The sequence below is a fragment of the Rhineura floridana genome, chromosome 5 (assembly GCF_030035675.1).
Source record: "Rhineura floridana isolate rRhiFlo1 chromosome 5, rRhiFlo1.hap2, whole genome shotgun sequence".
Taxonomy (NCBI): Eukaryota; Metazoa; Chordata; class Lepidosauria; order Squamata; family Rhineuridae; genus Rhineura; species Rhineura floridana.
The window spans coordinates 178,331,286-178,349,715 of record NC_084484.1 but is presented as its reverse complement, the minus strand read 5'-3'; the positions used below and the strand labels follow the sequence as shown (position 1 = coordinate 178,349,715).

Genomic DNA, 18,430 nt, shown 5'->3' with positions numbered 1-18,430 from the left:
CCTGCATTTAGAGGCATCCTCTCTCCCTGTCCTTGACTTCCCTCCCCTTTCTCCCCTCCCCCTTTGATTTCTTTGTCTGTTTATTTATTTATTTTTATTTTGCGTGAGAAACATTGGTATTTCTCTCCCTCCCCCTTCTCTATCCCCCCTTCCGCTTCTTTCCCTCACTGATCCCAGGGCTCCCTCACCTCTTCTCTTGCATGCTTGGGAGCCTTTTTCTCCCAAGCACCAGCAGCCTGTAGCAGACTCACTCTCTGCTTGGGGTGGAGATACATGGGCTGGTGAAACCAGAAATTGCTCTCCACCCTTTCTTTCTTTCTTTCTTTCTTTCTTTCTTTCTTTCTTTCTTTCTTTCTTTCTTTCTTTCTTTCTTTCTTTCTTTCTTTCTTTCTTTCTTTCTTTCTTTCTTTCTTTCTCTGTAAGTGTTCATTTACTCAGAAAAACTTGCTGCAGCCTTGTGCCCCCTTTGGGAACCTCCTATGATAGTTACTTCCAAGAAAGCATGTTCTTCCTCCAGGATGAAGACTGCAATCCTAGACACGCCTGGGTGGGAGAAAGCCCACTGAATTTCGTGAGGATTGCTTTGGAGTAACTAGGCTTGGGATGGGCTTTAGAGTCTTTTCCTCTAAAATGAATTGGGTCAACCAGAAGAAAGACTTCATCTTATTTTTCTGTTCTAAACATCTCAGGGCAGAGACCCGTCTTTTTTGCTTGCTATAAACTGCATTAATTATTATTTATAATAATCTGCAATCGCTAGGGGCATTATCAGGGGAGGTTGAGCCCTGGGTCTTTTCTGCTAGACCCAGATCTGCTACTCCCCACTTTTTAAAAACACATGTTTATTTTTATTTTGCTCATAGGGCAGCAAACTACAGTGCCAGTGAGATCCCAGGCTGCATACACACCGTACATTTAAAGTGTGCGGCTTCCCACAAAGAATTGTGGAAATGTAGTTTACCCCTCACAGCTAAAATTTCAAGCACCCTTAACAAACAACAGTTCCCAGGATTCTTTGGGGAAGGAGAAACATGCTTTAAATATATTGTGTGTACACACACTATTTTAATTTGCCCAGAAGCACTGTATACATTTATGCAGATTGTTGCCCAGAGTTTTTCAAGAACTTAGCAACAAGGGTGTAGTCGTCCAGGGTCTCGGGGAGTCTTAGATGCCTTACTTTTTTGGGAGCAGGGTCTCAGCAGAATCCCTGTGTTTCCAGCATTCTATGAGCCAATCAACATGACAGGGGAGTGTGTTAGCCACTTAGAAGAGTCTTCTAACATGCATCCTTGTCCTTTCCTGCTGATTGGAGCCAATCAGAGTAAAAGGAGGTAAGTCACTGAGCAGACTCTTCTCAGTAGCTAATACACTCCCCTTTCATGCCTATAGGCTCCTAGGGACCTCTGTTGTGGAAGAATGCATTAGCAAGGATCTCATTCTCAACCCAGCAGCAGAAGAGGGAAAGGTGGGAGGGGTGTGGCTGTGACTTTCATGAAGGGACCCTGCACTCCTGAATTTGCCACTGCATTGCTGCTAGCAACACCCTTGGCCATTATACAGCAGACGCAAGTAACAGTCTCCCAGCCCTTTTGGCTAAAGGGTGGGGTATAAATGCCTTAAATAAATAAACACAAAAAGCAGCTACTCAGAGGAAAATTCAGCAGAGGATTAAGGGTTGTTTTCACCACTGCCATCCAATATAATCATCCCACACTTCTTACTACAAACATGTCTACTCAGAAGTAAGCTCCATTGGGTTCAATGGTACTTACTCCCAGGTAAGTGTGTATTGGATTGTAGCTTAGTTACAAGCTTTGAACTAACTTCAGCTATTTAATTGTTTACACATGATCAGGTGTGTAGGTGTATAAATTCCTTTAAAATGTTGTGGGTTTGGCTCTGGTAAGTTTACCACTGGCAACCTTATGTTCTTTTATTTCAATTTTTTTTTAAAAAGGGGGGGCTTTGCTTGTTTTTTTTTTTTAGGCCTTCTGGATGGCTCTGAATTGCAACTCCCCAGGACCAGAGGCATAACTGGAAGTCCTATGGTTCCCTATGCCTGGTGTATTCCTTCCATGTGTTAATTTTTATTTTTTTGTTTTGGTATTGGGGCCCTACTTGTTAGCTTCTAGAGTAAACTAAAGCAGCTCACAGCAAGAAATAATGCACATCCAACTCACATTTAAAGTGCATGACTTCCCCCAAAGAATCCTTGGAAGTGTAGTTTCCCCCTCGCAGTTAGAGTTCCCGCCACCCATGACAAACTACAGCATCCATCTGTGCTCCCATCTAACATCTCTGCAACACTAAGCTCCTTTCTTCCTATAATGGCCTGGCCTGAGGGCACGTAAACCCTTCTTGCCAGAAGCAAGTAAGCTAGATTAAATGTTCCCTAAAAGTGTTGAACTATGACTTGGCAGACCAGGGTTTGAATCCTCAGACAGCCATGAAGCTGACTGGGTGACCTTGGACCAGTCACTGCCTCTCAGCCTCAGAGGAAGGCAATAGTAAACCACCTCTGAATACCGCTTACCATGAAAACCCTATTCGGGACCGACGAAGGCAGTCCATTTCCATTTTGCATCCATGCTCCCTAAGCTTGTGAGAAGGAATGACCTTGTCACTTCAGCTGGACTTGGGAACACCCTCTTTTAGGTAAGATTTCTATTTTAATTTCCAATCAGAGAATTTTTTTTTTAATTGTATGCTCCAAGCAACTGTGGTTGATACTTAATGTATCATGCTTAATGACATAATTAGGGCCCACCCATGACATCACTAGGGCCCACCCCGTGATGTCACTAGAGCCCGCCCCATGACATCACCAGGGCACGCCCTGTGATGTCACTAGGGCCCGCCCCGTGACATCACTAGGGCCTGCCCCCGTTTTCTCAGGTTTTTGGATGGTTCCGACCTGGCAACCCTAGTCTAACTCTCTGTGAAATGTCACTCAAGTTTGTGGCCATCACTACATCTTGCAGGAGAAAGAGAGGACTTCCCAAAGTGCTTCTAAGTCATGTTAATGTGTTTTATCTTTAACCCTCAGACACATTTTGAGCAACTGTTGGGTCCTTTCCCACAACTAACTGTATATGTGCAAGCACAGATTATGAAAATAAATCCTGCTCCAGTCATTACATTTGGAAATGCCAGAGGCCCTTCCCTCCTAACCCTTTTGCAAGTTGCGATAAAGGTCTACTTTAGAAGATGTGAGAAACTTGAGCAGGGCATGAAATCACTCGCTGTGGAAAAGCATGGAGTCTAAAGAAGAGAAAGGGATGTTAAAGGCAGGAGATCTTTGGGATAACAAAGCTTTTAAGCCTTGCACCAAAAAAAGAAAAGGTGAAACCAAAGCCTAGAACTCTCGTATTTGTTTTTGAAAGCCAGAAGATATCTAGCATCTGGTGAGCTTTTTGGAGGATAAAAAGAGAAGTAGTAGTAGCCATGATACTGACCTGGTTCACACAACACAGTAACCTAAAGTATGGCTTACCAGCACCTAGGGATGGGGGAGAATTTGGATTTGTTTGCATTTAAAGCTGAACTTACCAATTTGCACTTTCCGAAACAAGTTCCAGAGAACTGGGCTGGTGACACTGAAGGCTCGACTTTGTGCCGATGTTAAATGAACCTCGCCAGCTCAGGGGGTAGACCAAGGCCGCTCCTGCGGATGATCTCAATGATTGAGCTGGGATATAAGGGTTCGGACGGTGCTTAAGATACCCTGGACCTAAGTTGTTCAGGGCTTTGTAAATTAATACAAGGACCTTGAACCTGGCCTGGCAGTGGATGGGAAGTCAGAGCTGATGTTTTAAGAGCAGTGTCACATGATGGCCATGTGCTCCAATCAGTAGTCTCGCTGCCACATTTTGTACCAGCTGAAGCTTCTGAACCAAGGGCAGCCCCACATAGAGGGCATTGTAATCATGGTTAGGAATGTGCTAGAATTCAGTCCAATTCGGATTTGGTACCAAATTTTCCATTAATTTGCTTATTCTTTATCGTTGCGGATTGGACTTTTATATAGCAATTTTCTCCTGCTATTTTCTAAAAAGGATTTTTAAAAAATCTGCCTCTAAAATATTGATACTAAGAGCAATAATTTAATTGATATTTCCTTTCATTTATTGATATTTCTTTTCAAAATACCCGTATTTCCTTTAAAATTATCGATATTTCCTTTAAAAATATTGACATTAATATCAGTATTTTTGCAAGGGGGGAAAACAGATCTGTAAAAGCAGCAGCCAGAGGACAAAGAATGAACTCAAATCGATACCAGCCTGTTCAGTTGACAGAATGCTTTCAAACTGGCGACGGCCAACGGATCCCATCCCTATTCATGGTTAAACTATCTCCTCACTAGCTATGATGCGCAGGCTTGTTCCTGGGTTAATATGTCACTAGGAATTGCCGCACCCAGATCAGATATGCATAGTTCCCCAGATGGACACCATCATATGTATTTCTTTAAAAGCTGAAGAACTACCAGGATACTAAATTATGATGTTGCTATCTTGGTCCCTTGATATGCCAACTGATGTTGTGGTTTAATGATTCCACAGCTTGAGCCAGATAGCCCTCATATCCCCTCCACTAGGCAAGTATCCAGTGAATTTTGAAAAGTAAAGAAAGGAACAAGACCTAGGGCAACAGTGGGAACAATATAGCAACATGAGCCAGTGGAATATACAAATGCAGTGTTCCAAATTTAGAACATCAGACAACATGGGAACAAAGAAAGCAAAGCTGCCTTATACCAGGTCTGGCTGTTTGCTCACATAGCCCATAATGGCCTACTGCAGGGGTGGGCAGATTTTTCCTGTTAGGAACATAGGAAGTTGCCTTCTACTGAGTCTAACCATTGGTCCATCTAGCTCAGTATTGTCTGCACTGACTGGCAGCAGCTCTCCAGGGTCCCAGACATTGAGTCTCTCCCAGACCTACCTGTAGATGCCGGGGATTGACCCTGGGACCTTCTGCATTCAAAGCAGATGCTCTCCCTACAGCTCTTCCCCAAAGGGGTATATGTGTGGAGATGGCCATGTGTGGAATGGCGGCAGTCTTCTGTACCTGTAACCCCTCTATTCTCAAATGCAGGATCACGACCCGACTATGCCACTGTTATACACTGCAGGACTTTCTTCTCTGCTCGTTATATGCCAGCCTTTGTCATCCTGTGTTTTGGACTACAATGGCAGTGCTGGCTGAGACTGATGGGAGTTGTAGTCCAAAACATCTGGAGAGCACCAGAGGAGATGGGATGGGAAACCTCAGGCCCGGGGGCTGAATGTGGCCCTGCAGGCCTTTCTATCAGGCCCTCAGAACTGTCCCCAGGCCACAATCCCTTCCCAGCCATACCTCCACTCACCAGGTCACATCTTTCTCCAGCCCTTCTTTGCACCCTCCTTGTTTTTGCCTGGCTTATTGATGATGAAGATGATGGCGATGATGACGATTAAGATTTATTGCCCACCCTTCACCCAAATGATGTATTTTAAAATACATCGTTAAAAACAGTTAAAAACAACCTAAGGGTCCCTGAACTCTAATGAGTCTTGCGTGCCTGGATGGAGGCCAGGGAGGGATGGGTGAGTGCAAACTAGCCTACTGTCCACAGGCACATTTTACATTTCATGCTGTGCCCCAGGGCTGGCTCCAGGAGTGCCGGGGCCCTTGGGCATCAGCTTGCCCTGGGCCCCGGCATGTGTGTGTGTGCACACATCCATGTGTGCATGCCTGTGCATGCACGCACACGCCCCCCACCTACCTGCTTGCTGTCTTTTACCATCGCCCTTAACGAAGATGGCGGCTGCGGTTTCCCTAAGGGGATGACACCTCCGTCGCCATCTTTGTTGATGGCATGGGTACAAGCTACACGCGTGCATCTCTGCCATCAACTAAAATGGCAGCAGGGGCTTCAGTACCTTAGGGAAACCGCGGCCGCCATCTTCGTTAAGGCAATGGTAAAAGACAGCAGACAGGTAAGTGGGGGGTGGGGGGCCCCCACTGATTGCAGAAGGGGAGCATAGGGGTGGCTGAGGAGCTCCCTGTAGCTCCAGGGGCTGTCGGGCCAGTGCCCCACATGGCTGCCCTCTAGAACCGGCCCTGCTGTGCCCCCTTTCACCTCCGGTCCTGCCCACCACTGACATGTGGCCCTTGGAAGGTTTCTTAGAAGGGAACGCAGCCCTCAGCCTGAAAATGTTTCCCCAGCACCAAGGTAGATTGTAATCTACTGGTAGATCCGAGTGATCTCCAGATGACCAACAAGAAATCTTACTCCTGTTTGTTTAACAATAACAAGACACAGATAAAAAGGCTTTCCTCCTTTTCTAAACTAAATTGCTGAGATTAAAATAAAAAGAAGAAGCTTGGGAGGAAAACCAGGAGTGGATTTTGGTGTGACAGGATTGTGAACTCAGTTCAGGTACTGAAAACAAGTTCCTGGGCTGAGCCAGTGCTCAGAAGCAGACTGTTTCTTCATCCTGAGAGTATGTTGGACCCCCCCAAGACACTGTTTTGCATCTGGATCCAGCTGGTGGACTGTGGGGATCCAGCAGAAACCCCCCAAAGAGAACAGATCCTGCAAGTCTAAAGTCTGCCCACTCTTGCTATAGTCATAGAATCATAGAGTTGGAAGGGGCCTTGTAGGCCATCGAGTCCAACCCCCTGCTCACAGCAGGAAATCCACAGCTGGAGCATCTCCCGCAGACAGCTGTCCAGCCTCTGCTTGAAGACATCCAGCGAAGGGGATCCTTCTAATGTCCATCTGAATCTGAATCTACGCTCCTGCAACTTAAAACCATTAGACCTAGTCCTACCCTCTGGGGCAGCAGAGAACAAATCTGTACCCTCCTCTATGTGACAACCCATTTACCCATTTATTCCACAGTAGCCTAGCCTGGGGGAGAGCCAGTGTGGTGTAGTGGTTAAAGTGTTGGACTACAACCTGGGAGACCAGGGTTCAAATCCCCACATAGCCATGAAGCTCCCTGGGTGACCTTGGGCCAGTCACTGCCTCTCAGCCTCATGAAAACCCTATTCATAGGGTCGCCATAAGCAGAGCCGGCTCCAGGCATGCAGGAGCCCTTGGGCATCAGCTTGCCCTGGCCCCCCAGTGTGTGTGTGTGCATGTGCACATATGTGCATACGCGCAGCCCCCCTGTGCGGCCCCCCCACAGCCCCCCTACCTGTCTAGTCTTTACCATTGCCCTTAATGAAGATGGCGGCCGCGGTTTCCCTAAAGGGAATGAAGCCTCCGCCACCATCTTTGTTGATGCCACACATGCGTGCTACGAGCGCACATCTCTGCCATCAACTAAGATGGCGGCAGCGGCTTCAGTACCTCAGGGAAGCTGCGGCCGCCATCTTCATTAAGGGCAATGCTAAAAAGCCGGCTGACAGGTAAGTGGGGGGCATGCAGATCTCAGAAGGGGAACGGGGGGCCCCTCAGGGGCTCCTGTAGCTCCGGGGCCCTCGGGCCAGTGCCCAACCTGGCCGCCCTTTAGAACTGGCCCTGGCCATAAATCGGAACCGACTTGAAGGCAGTACATTACATTACATTACATAGCCTAGCCTGGACCAAATTCTGATGCAAGGGGGGGGTCCGTTTCCTCCCTGACTGTAACAAGAAATGTGTAACAATCTTGATATGATCCTGCTTGGCAGCTAGTTTTGCTGGATGAGGATTGCGAGATGGGAGTCAAGCTCCTTGCTACTAGCCCAGATGCCATGGCCAGTTGCCACTGATACTGTGCAACCACAACCCAGCTTTGCATCTGGAGTAGGCAGCTGGGGGGGGGAGGCAGCTGGCATCCACCAAAGAGCCAGATTTGAGCCAGGGATGCTACTGGCTGTGCCCTGTCCCACAATCAGTTACCATGCTACGCAGCTGAAAAAATGAATCTCGCCAGCTGCAGCACGTGGCATGGTGCACTCCCAAATACACAGGCTGGTAGAGTAGTACACATTTAGAAAGGCCTTCATGAAATATTCAGAGGAATATGATGTAAGGCTGGCTACCACAGAGTACGTGCCAATTCTGCAAAGCTTACTCAGGGTATTTTTGTTGACACAAGACCATAGGGATGGGAAATCAAGTCCAAGTGGTGCTTGGAATAAAGCGCTCATGACGGCTAGTGTTGCTGTAATCAGAGACGTGGCTTAGAAGAATTAATATCAGGGCCTGAAAATGTTGACCAGAGGCAAGCACGGGGCACGTTTAGCCTGATCTCTCTCACACACACTGTGAATCCTGCCTTCATTAGTTTGCCTCAAGACAGGTCCATGGTATGTTAATGCCAAATCCAAACACGTTCCCACATATGCTACCACCACTATTCATTAAATGGGGAGCAAACGAAGTGCAATCCTCTTCCATCAACAGGGCGCAAACAAAGCACTATCATCTACAACACCTGGGTAGAACAAGTCCCCGCAAGGAGCTCCACAGTTTGCACTAGGAATAAAAGAGCATATGCATAAAGAAAGTTCATGTGTTAAAACAAAATTGCACATATAATTTCCTAATAGCGGTGTACTTCTCCCCCCTCTCCCCAACACCACTCCAGTCCTGCTAATATAAATCTAAGAGTGAAGGCAGACATACAGACATCCTAAAGCATGGCAGAAGGTGTCAACACATATTTTCTACCCTGAAAATTATGCTGTGGAAAGCAGCAAATGTGTGTTCAAACCCCTTGAGCCTGGCACTAGCAGTCGACCAACATGAGCATCAGTTAAGGCCCTAGACAAGGCTTGGAACGGCCCATTAGTGGCCCAACCAACCACAATACCTTTCCACACCCTCCTCGCTAGGCTCCCGGATGCTTTTCAGCAATAGTGGCGGTACTGCTTTTGAAGAGGGGTCAAGCTCAGCTCTCATCCGCCTGCGGAGATTGGAAAGCATGGAAGCGAACTTTCAGATGTTTGGGACCTAAGTCACTTAGGGCATTAAACACTAATGTAAGCACCTTGAATTGGGCCCAGAAACAAAGTGGCAAGTAATACAGGTATGACTTTCAGATTTGTTGTAAGGATCACAAGTAGGGTTGCCAGGTTCATGGCCTGAGACTGATCCTGTATCTTTAGGAGAAGAGAAAGTCAGCCAAGTGCAGGTGTTTTTGCAACCCCGTAATGGGAAAAACCACAATGTGGAATTCTCCCTTCCTCCTGCACATCTTTTAAAGATACAGAAGACCTCTTGGTTGCCAGGCCCAGCCTCCAAGAGGTCTTCTGTATCTTTAAAAGTTGTGAAGGGGGAAGGGAGAATTCCACCTTGTGGTTTTTCCCATTACAGTGTTGCAAGAACACCTGCACTTGGCTGACCTTCTCTTCTCCTAAAGATACAGGATCAGTCTCAGGCCAGGAACCTGGCAACCCTAAGATTCACAAGTAGATAATGCATGTGAAATGCTTCGAAAGCTCTATACAGATGTTAAAAGTTTTATTATTAAGAAACGAGTACTATAGTGTTACATCTGTACCTCGCCACAGTGAAATTGCCGGTTGCCTCAGCTGACCTCTGTGACTTAGTTGAAGGAAAATGTCCAACCATGACCATTTTCCTGGCCAATAGATTATAAACCCATACAGTGGCTTTAAGTCTTATCAACAAAATCTAATTAAAGTCTCTACGTTACAATAGGCTGATAAATCCAAAATCAGTGAATCTGGCTCATCTTATGTAGGCCAGCAACTTTGTTTGTTCTGAGAAAAGATGCATCCATCCTAGGAAGCAAATCTGTGTTTTATAGATTAAAAAAATCTGAACTACAAATGTAATTGTATTTATGATAAGATATTCACAACTGCTGTTAGAACTCAGTAATCACTAACCAACAGACACACAGGCCGTATGATACATTTCTAAGAAAAGTATTGTAGGAGTATTTAGTCAAATTGCTGCTGATCAAATTGAGGTCATGAGGGAATTATGTCACCCCTAAGATGGCTTTCCTCCCCCTTGGCTCAGAAACAGTCACAAACTGAGGCAGTGCTGACCATAATGAGGAGATAGCTGTGTACCGTTTGCTAGAAAATGATCTGGAAAATGTCCTCAAGAGTTCAGCTGGTTGATCTGCCACGTATCGAGAAAGACATGACATTGCCTTATGCGGAATCAGCCAATGGCCTTTGTAGCCCAGGGCTGGGGAAAGGGTGGCCCCACAGATGTGGTTGGGATGCTAACTCCCATTATCACTGACCCCCATCTCTGACTCCCATCATGCCTGGTGCTGATGCGAGTTGGAGCCCAGCAACATCTAGAGGGACACAGGCTTCTCAGCCCTGATGTACACCTGTGAAGCTTATTCGAGGGTGTGGAGCAGACTGATGCCTCTCCAGATGTTGAATTCCCAACTCCCACCAGCATGACCAGTGGTTAGGCTTTATGGGAACTGGAATCCAGTAACATCTGGAAGGCCACACATCCACCCACCCACCCATCTTTAAAGTATTGGAAATGGTAATGCAGGAGGATCTCCCCCACCAAAAAAAAATATTTCGAGGAAAATAATTTTGCCATTCAGCGCAGTAGAATCAGATGCAGAGATGCAAAGTGTACAGTTTCCTAGATGTTTGCTTGTTTAGAAATACTAGCGGAGTAACAACCAGCAAGCCCCTCCTCAAACCTCATTCTGCTTCTTTTCCTGCCCCCTTCCCCTCTTTGACATGTTGAAAAAGCATACATACACTTTTAGAGGTATTTCACAAGAATCTTGCTTCCTCTGAAAACATATTGAGCAAGGATCCATGAATACCCAATTCACCTGGCTAGTGGGGCGCGATTCTGTCAAAGCACCCAGATATGCCAATCTGTCAACCCAAAGTGGAAACAAAATATTTTAGCTTTTTTAGTGACAATAAGCTAGCCGGGAAGGATAGACCCAAAGGGAGAAGCAGGTAGCAATCGGGCATTAAATCTGAACCGATGTTGATTTGAACATTTCCATCCCATGGAGATTTAATTGGCAAAAGGCAATTTCAAACACCGCTTCTCCATTTTAGATATCACATATTTCATTACAATGCATGCAGTGCTTTGCATGCTGCTGAAACTATGCAAGCTGACTATAACAATCTAATCACTTTCCCCCATACAGGTGATAATATTTAAAGGATGGTATCAGTCCAGTTTCAGACCCAATTACAGGACACAGAAACCTGTCTTGGGTGCACTGGGAATGACCTTTGCTGGTAGATAGACAAGGGCGTTACCCTATTGATTTTCCTAAACCTCTCAGTGGCATTTGATACCAGAGAACCAGTGTGGTGTAGCGGGTAACAGTGTTGGACTTGTAAGACCTGGCAGACCAGGGTTCAAATCCCAGTTATCCATGAAACTCACTGTGGGCTAGCTGCAGTCTCTCAGCCTAACCTACCTCATAGGATTGTTGAGAGGATAAAATGGGGAGTGGGAGAACCATGTTCACCACCTGGAGTTCCTTGGATGAAAGGTTGGAGAGAAATGGAAGAAATAAATACCATCAATTGTGTCCCATTACACCACTTGGCAGCGTTGGTGCTTTGTAATGGTTTCAGACCTACCTGTTAGATAGGTGGTCTTAGAGGACAGGTTTCTGCCCCATACGGGTTGATTTGCAGGGTACCCCTGGGATCCATCGTGTCCCTTATTCAGTTTAATCCCTACATGAAATCACTGGAAAAGGTTTTGGAGCAAAGAGCCATTAGTATGCCAATGACCCCCAATGATATCCCTCCTTTTCCTCTGACTGCAGTGAAGTAATGAGGTTCTTGGACAGAAATCCGATTCATGTCTAGCCTTACTATTAATCAGAATGAGTTGGATGCCTCAAATGGCAGGTGCTGAGAGGGGGTGGACCCTATCACCCTGAGTCCCCTAAGCTATTATGAGGGCAGCAGGCTACTTAAGGCCTATTAAAAATATAATACAGTGAAACCTCGCAGGGGACATGGGACAAAGAATGCACCCACATTATAGGGGTTCCGCATTATCATGAAAACCACCGTACTGTATACAATATTTTACTCTGGTGACATTCAATCAATCAATCATCATTTATTATTACGGTCAATGACCAGCACATTATCATACCCATGGTGACATTATCATACCCATGGTATATCCAAATCCGTGGTACAATGAGGCACGTTATAACGAGCTTCCACTGTGTATGAATAAGTGGGGCTACTGCATTCCACAGTGTGTGAGGTTGCCAGTGGCCACTGTTACACATTGGGACTGGGAGAGCAGAGGCAAGGTGGCCACCAGTAGGTGGAGGCAGAATCAATGGTAGGCAGAACCAAAGTCAATGACAGTCGGAGCCATTCTAGTTTCGTCCCCATCTGCCTCCCTTCTGAGTACTTCAGGGGCAATACTGAGTCTAAGGAAGAGGAACAGAAAGCTGACAGCCCGGAACATACCCTGGGTTGGTTGCCACTAAGAAAGCAAGCAGATGTGGGGGGGGGGCTGGCTGAGGCACACTGAGGTTGGTGAGGTGGTGCCCCATTAGCCCTTATGAACAAGCCTCCAATTAGGGTTGCTTTTCAAAGTTTGCAGCTTCCCATAGGCATCTGGTTGGCCACGGTGAGAACAAGACACTGGATTACATGGGCCACTGGCCTGCTCCAGCATGCTCTTCTTTTATACTTATGCTATGGCACCTCGCATTATAAAGAAGCTCTGGGTAGCTCACTGGGCTATGTCCAATCTTGGGGGGTGGCTAACCTGTGGCCTTCCAGATGTTGCTGAATGACAATTCCCATTATCCCTGACTTTTGGTCACATCAGTTGGGGCTGATGGGATTTATAGTCCAACAGCATCTGAAGGGCCACAGGTTAACCATCCCTGTGGTTCCAACTTGGTTCTAGCCCCGGAGTCATTGACAGCGTGGTCCCACGGTATTATGATGTCACTGTGGAGTAAGGGGCTTGTGGGTTTTGGCAGACAAAGGCCCAGGGACATGCAGGGAGGCAAACAAACTCATCCAACTGAGGTTAACGCTATCCAAGCATTTTGGGATTATGGATTTAAGAGCCACATTGATTTGAATTACCAAATAGGAAGCCACTTGTGTCACACACTGTTCACCTAGCCAGATACCCTCACTTAATTTTCCTCCCTGTAGCACTTGCTATGTTAGATCTGGAAACATCAAATTACGTAAGATCTTCGCTCTGCTCTGTTGTGATTCTGTCAGAAAATTAACTGCTGGAGCAGAAATCTGAACAAAACTGGGTTTGACTTTCCCTGACTTTAAGATGGCATTTATTTATTTATTTAAGCATCTCGGTTCTTTTAAAAGTGGGACCACAGCCCACTGTACCACTGAACTCCTGGATAGCAGAATGGATGTGAAAGGGGGGAGGTAAAGTGAATTAAAAGAGCACAAGTATTTTAATTGAAATACTGCTGCAAATCCTGAGGGAAGGAAACTGGCTTTCTCTCATTAAACACCCCAGAGGGAGAAAACATTAAGAAATCTCCGGTCCCAACTAGCCCCTTGAAATAGAATGGCTCTCCCCACAGGTATAGGGGAGAAATTCGATTCAGTTCGCATTTAAAGGTGAACCGATCCAAGGTGCACTTTCTGAAACGATACAAACAGGGCCCTCTGTTGAAATCCACACTTCTCCGAATTTTGCAGTGCAATTCTCCAGCCAAGCAATGTGTACAGAAATGTGTACACTGGGGTAAAGTGTGCAAAAATGCATACACATGAAAATGAAAATTACACAGAAAAATATATCTTGGGGGAAATTGCATTAAAAAGTGTACAGTCGGAGAAACTCACACTAAAATGCTGATTAATTTTCACAAGGACATTATACATATTAAAAACCAATGTAGAAAACTAAACAAAGGATTGGAAAAATGAGAAACCAAAATGGTCAGATTCACCAATCCCTTCCCCCCTGCAGCTACTGCCTCAAATCTTAGTTTCCTAAGAAATTGCCATTTCCAAGTATTACAGCACAAGATCCAAGTGCTCTCTCGCTCTCTCACATACACTTACTTAACCTCAGTAATCCCAGAAACCCAACAAGTAATCCCAGCTATGTTTTCATTTTTACTCCATGATATATGCACACAACCTTTTTGCCTCTTCCAGTAAATCTGAAACAGTCTTCCTCTCCTTGAACAGACGCTGGAGTTGCACATTTGACAAAAAGGAGCACGTTTTCTCAACTCCTTCCCCTTCAGAGACACCCTAACGCAAAAGGTCTGGGGTTGCAAGAGAGAGAGAGAGAGAGAGAGAGAGAAGGAAAACAGAAGTGAAATGCAGAAAGATGGTTAAAGAGGTGCGAGAGAGACCCCTGTTGAATTCCTTGACTGGGTGGTTTTCCTATCAGTTTTAAAGGGAAACAGGTTGTAAGCAAACAGACTCTCGTATATATACACACACACATGTGGCAGTGCACCAGTCTCTCTCTCTCTCTCTCTCATGGAAACATAGCACTTCCATGCGCCGAGCATGCCTCTGTAGAGGTCAGTGGCAAAAGCTCTCTTTAGCACATGCCCAGGAACCTCAACACTCTTTCAACACACATAGCCACTGAACAGAAATCCGGGCATTGGGTTTTCTTGCACCAGACAGCTTTCTCCTGAAAGAGGGACTGTGGCAGTGGGAAAGCCAAACAGTCTGAGCCGAGAAGAAATTATGATGTGACGGGCTTGACTGCAAAAGAGGCTTGGATCTAGCGGCCTGATGGGGAGGAAGAGAGCAGCTTGCAACCAGCCAAAAAGCAGGAATAGACTGGGCTCTCCTTAGCAGAGAAAGAGAGGCGCTTGAGAAGAATAACCTATGCACCTCCACTGTTTCCAGTCCTCAGTCTTTGCCACAAGGCAAGGTTGTGAGGAAGGCTGAGCACCTTCCCCTTTTCTCTTTAAGTTCTGCCTCGCCTGCAGAGAAAACACTGCCTATGGTGGCTCTTTCATCAAAGCCTGCAAAAGTAGCTACAGGCTGCAAAAGGCAGAAATCTGTCTCTGGAAAAGCCAATGAAATAAATTAAAGAGAGACAAATCACTTGGCTCTTCAACAAATCAGCCAGACTCCCCCATCTAATACTACCCCAGGAGCTAATCTATTGTATCCTCCTGGTGTTATTTTGCCCTTGGTTCAGAACGTTTCCTTAGGTCCAAAGGCAGGCACAGCTCAATTCCATATCATGCATACATCCCAGCTTCCATTTGTGGTGGCACCTAACATGGCAAGAGCACATGGCGCATGACAACATGCCTCAGATGGAGGACATTTTATTTATTTTCGGTGAGGGGTCAATTTCATCTGCTGCCACCCTCATACCACTCCCAGCCTCTCAAAAGTGAGCTAGTTCATGTGCCAACCAAGCGGACCAGCAGGGTGAATCGAACTAGTGATGTCAAAGAGGAAAGGATATGCAGTAAGCCATTTGGTATCACAGGGTAACAGGAACAGTTTGTGTTTCTTTCCTTGCGTTTTTTTTAAAAAAGTTCAAAGTAGCAAGAAATTGTTGTTGTTTGCGGAAAGACATCTTTTGAAAATAAATAAATAAACCTGATTTTCTGGAAGGACAGGAAAATAACTATTTCAAGAAACTGAAAGCCTGAGCCGTTTGGGGAAATCTACTTTGCAACTACAGAAGAGGACAAGATAGGCTATAGGGGGCTAGCCCACCCAGCATCATGCTAACCTCCTGTCTCAGACAAGCAAACTCTCAGTATAGTTGAAGGCACAACACAATAAGAACATAAGAACATAAGAAGAGCCTGCTGGATCAGGCCAGTGGCCCATCTAGTCCAGCATCCTGTTCTCACAGTGGCCAACCAGGTGCCTGGGGGAAGCCCGCAAGCAGGACCCGAGTGCAAGAACACTCTCCCCTCCTGAGGCTTCCAGCAACTGGTTTTCAGAAGCATGCTGCCTCTGAATAGGGTGGCAGAGCACAGCCATCATGGCTAGTAGCCATTGATAGCCCTGTCCTCCATGAATTTGTCTAATCTTCTTTTAAAGCCATCCAAGCTGGTGGCCATTACTGCATCTTGTGGGAGCAAATTCCATAGTTTAACTATGCGCTGAGTAAAGAAGTACTTCCTTTTGTCTGTCCTGAATCTTCCAACATTCAGCTTCTTTGAATGTCCACGAGTTCTAGTATTATGAGAGAGGGAGAAGAACTTTTCTCTATCCACTTTCTCAATGCCATGCATAATTTTATACACTTCTATCATGTCTCCTCTGACCCGCCTTTTCTCTAAACTAAATGATTGCAATATATCACAAAAACGTTGTTCTGGATGCAATTCTTACACTAGATTTCTTTTAGAGTACTACACAAGTTCAAAAGCAACCACCTTCGAAGTTCTGAAATCCCAGCTATTGTCACCTAATTCAATCCCACAACCCCTGCCAAAACTATACATATGCAAAACTAAGGCGACAACACAAGACATGTTTAGTCATCTACTAATGCACCCCTTTATGTATATATATATTTAATTTCAACATGCACCTAAAAACATCACACCCTATGCATCTTTTAAAAAATTAACCTTTAACAGCACAATCCTATCGATGTTTTGTCCGCTCAGAAATAAGTCCCACTGAGTTCAAGCGGGTGCAGGACTGCAGTCTACTATTGCCAACTTGGCTGTAAAGTCCGGGAGGAAAAGCTTTTAGAAAAATAATTAACAGGAGGGTGGATTCCCTCCCTTCCTTTTGAGGAGGAACTCTGAAAACTTTTTCCATCCCTTTAAAAACAGCAACAATGCTTCTTAAAAAAAAAAAAAAAAACAGGCACGGATTTATTTGGAAAGAAGTCCCACTGAGCACTTGCACCCTGGCAAAGCGTGCCTAGCCACTCGAGTCTCAGCTGCAGCGCAGATCTAGATGTAAACAGACCCGCAGTAGACCAAAGGAAGGAGACGAGAAAGTCAAGCTAAGGAGAGAAAATCTCGAGGTAGGAAATAAAGGTAGTGTGACCCCCCCTCCCCTATATTCTAATTTTCAACGCATTGATCTATTTATAATTCTGTTTATAAATCTATTCTCCCCCTCCCCCCATCTCTAGCAGAAGATCTAAGGACAGGATCTCTCTTCTCTCTCGCCCCCCCCCGCAAAAAATGACAGGAAAGAGAAAAGGGGGGTGTCACCCTTTCCAACACACACTCTGATTTGCACTCCAAGCTTTCCAGTACGGAGGTTTGTCCCCAGTTTACACGGTTAGGGGATCCACCGACCCTCCTTCACTGAATCATCGCTGCTGCAATCAAACCCGAGAAGCTGCACGGATTTGTGTCTGCAATATATATGTGTGTGTGTGTGTGTATTTTTTTTAAATGGGGGGGAAGAGAAGAGAGAAGGAGGGAGTCACAAAGCAGAGATCCAAGCCAGTGCAAAAAGTTGGGGAGGGGAGCTGGGGTAAATAGCCTTTCCCTCCAGCCTGCTCGCCTATGCAATGAATGGGGGGGGATGCCCAGACACACACATGCGTGCATGTACCGGAGAGATGGATTTTCTTAAAACTGTATTGCAGCAGCACAAAACGAGCGGGGCCTGGGGGTGGCCCGGGAGCTGGCGATCGCGAGGGATCTGGGCAGATCCTGAATCGGTTGGGGGGGGTGAGAGAGAGAGAAGAGAAAGCGCCACAGAGAGAGGGGAGGAAACAGGGAGGGGACGTTAGAGAAGGAGGAAGAAGGAGGACGAGAGCGATGAAGGTAAGACTACTAAAATTCATAATACGCTTACCATTTCTGTAGAGATCGCCCTCCGCTGGGTCTGCGCCTTGCAAATCCGTCCAGCAGCTCGATCCCAAACCAGGGGTGGGGGGGGAGGAGTGGGGAGTGGGGGGCTGATGGACTAAATCAAGCCGCAGAAGCAGCAGCGGCTCATCCTAAAGCCAGGCGAGACCAGCCATGTACCAAGCACCACCGCCCCTCCTCCCCCCTAAAAACATCCAAAATCATAGAAAGCACCGCCTTTCCTCGCCCCAGCTTGCTCCGGGAAGAATGTCTCTCTCTCTCTCCAGGCGAGGTGAAACCGGCGCTCGGGAGGGCTTTTTCTCGACGTATTCTCTCGCTCGGCTTGGCGATGCCCACCCTTCGAAGCAGGCTGCAATCCCAAAAAACGAGCCAGCCAGCGAGCTGGTCTCCGGTGCCTTTCTTCCTTCTCTCGCCTTCTGGCCCTCTTATACACATGCATGCATGCACACGCGCGCGCACGCACACGCGCCTAGGAGGGAGAAGGCGAAAGCGAGCGAGGCACCCTCCGCTCGGCAGGTTATATGAATGGGCAGGCAGGAGCCAATCCTTCGCCTGCCTGGGAACGGGCCAGCCACACAGGCGGTCAAAAGCTGGTCTGCACCATTCGCGCGCGGCGGGAGGGGGGGCGCACTAGATGGCTGGCAGACTGGCTGGGGAGGGGGCCTGCTCAGGTGATCCTTCCCCTGGCCATCTCTTTAGGAGAGCAGCGA

General features: G+C 46.5%; 1 protein-coding gene across 8 annotated transcripts in view; it reads right to left on the bottom strand.

Moving 5' to 3' along the window:
- TENM4 (teneurin transmembrane protein 4) overlaps positions 1–17,775 on the bottom strand; it is an 850,566-nt gene extending 832,791 nt beyond the window's left edge. For all 8 annotated transcript variants that reach the window (XM_061628962.1, XM_061628964.1, XM_061628965.1 and 5 more), the window contains exon 1: positions 17,707–17,775. The gene's annotated coding sequence lies outside the window, so the exon portion shown is untranslated. The remainder of the gene's footprint in view (positions 1–17,706) is intronic.
- Between the last annotated feature and the right edge of the window lie 655 nt (positions 17,776–18,430).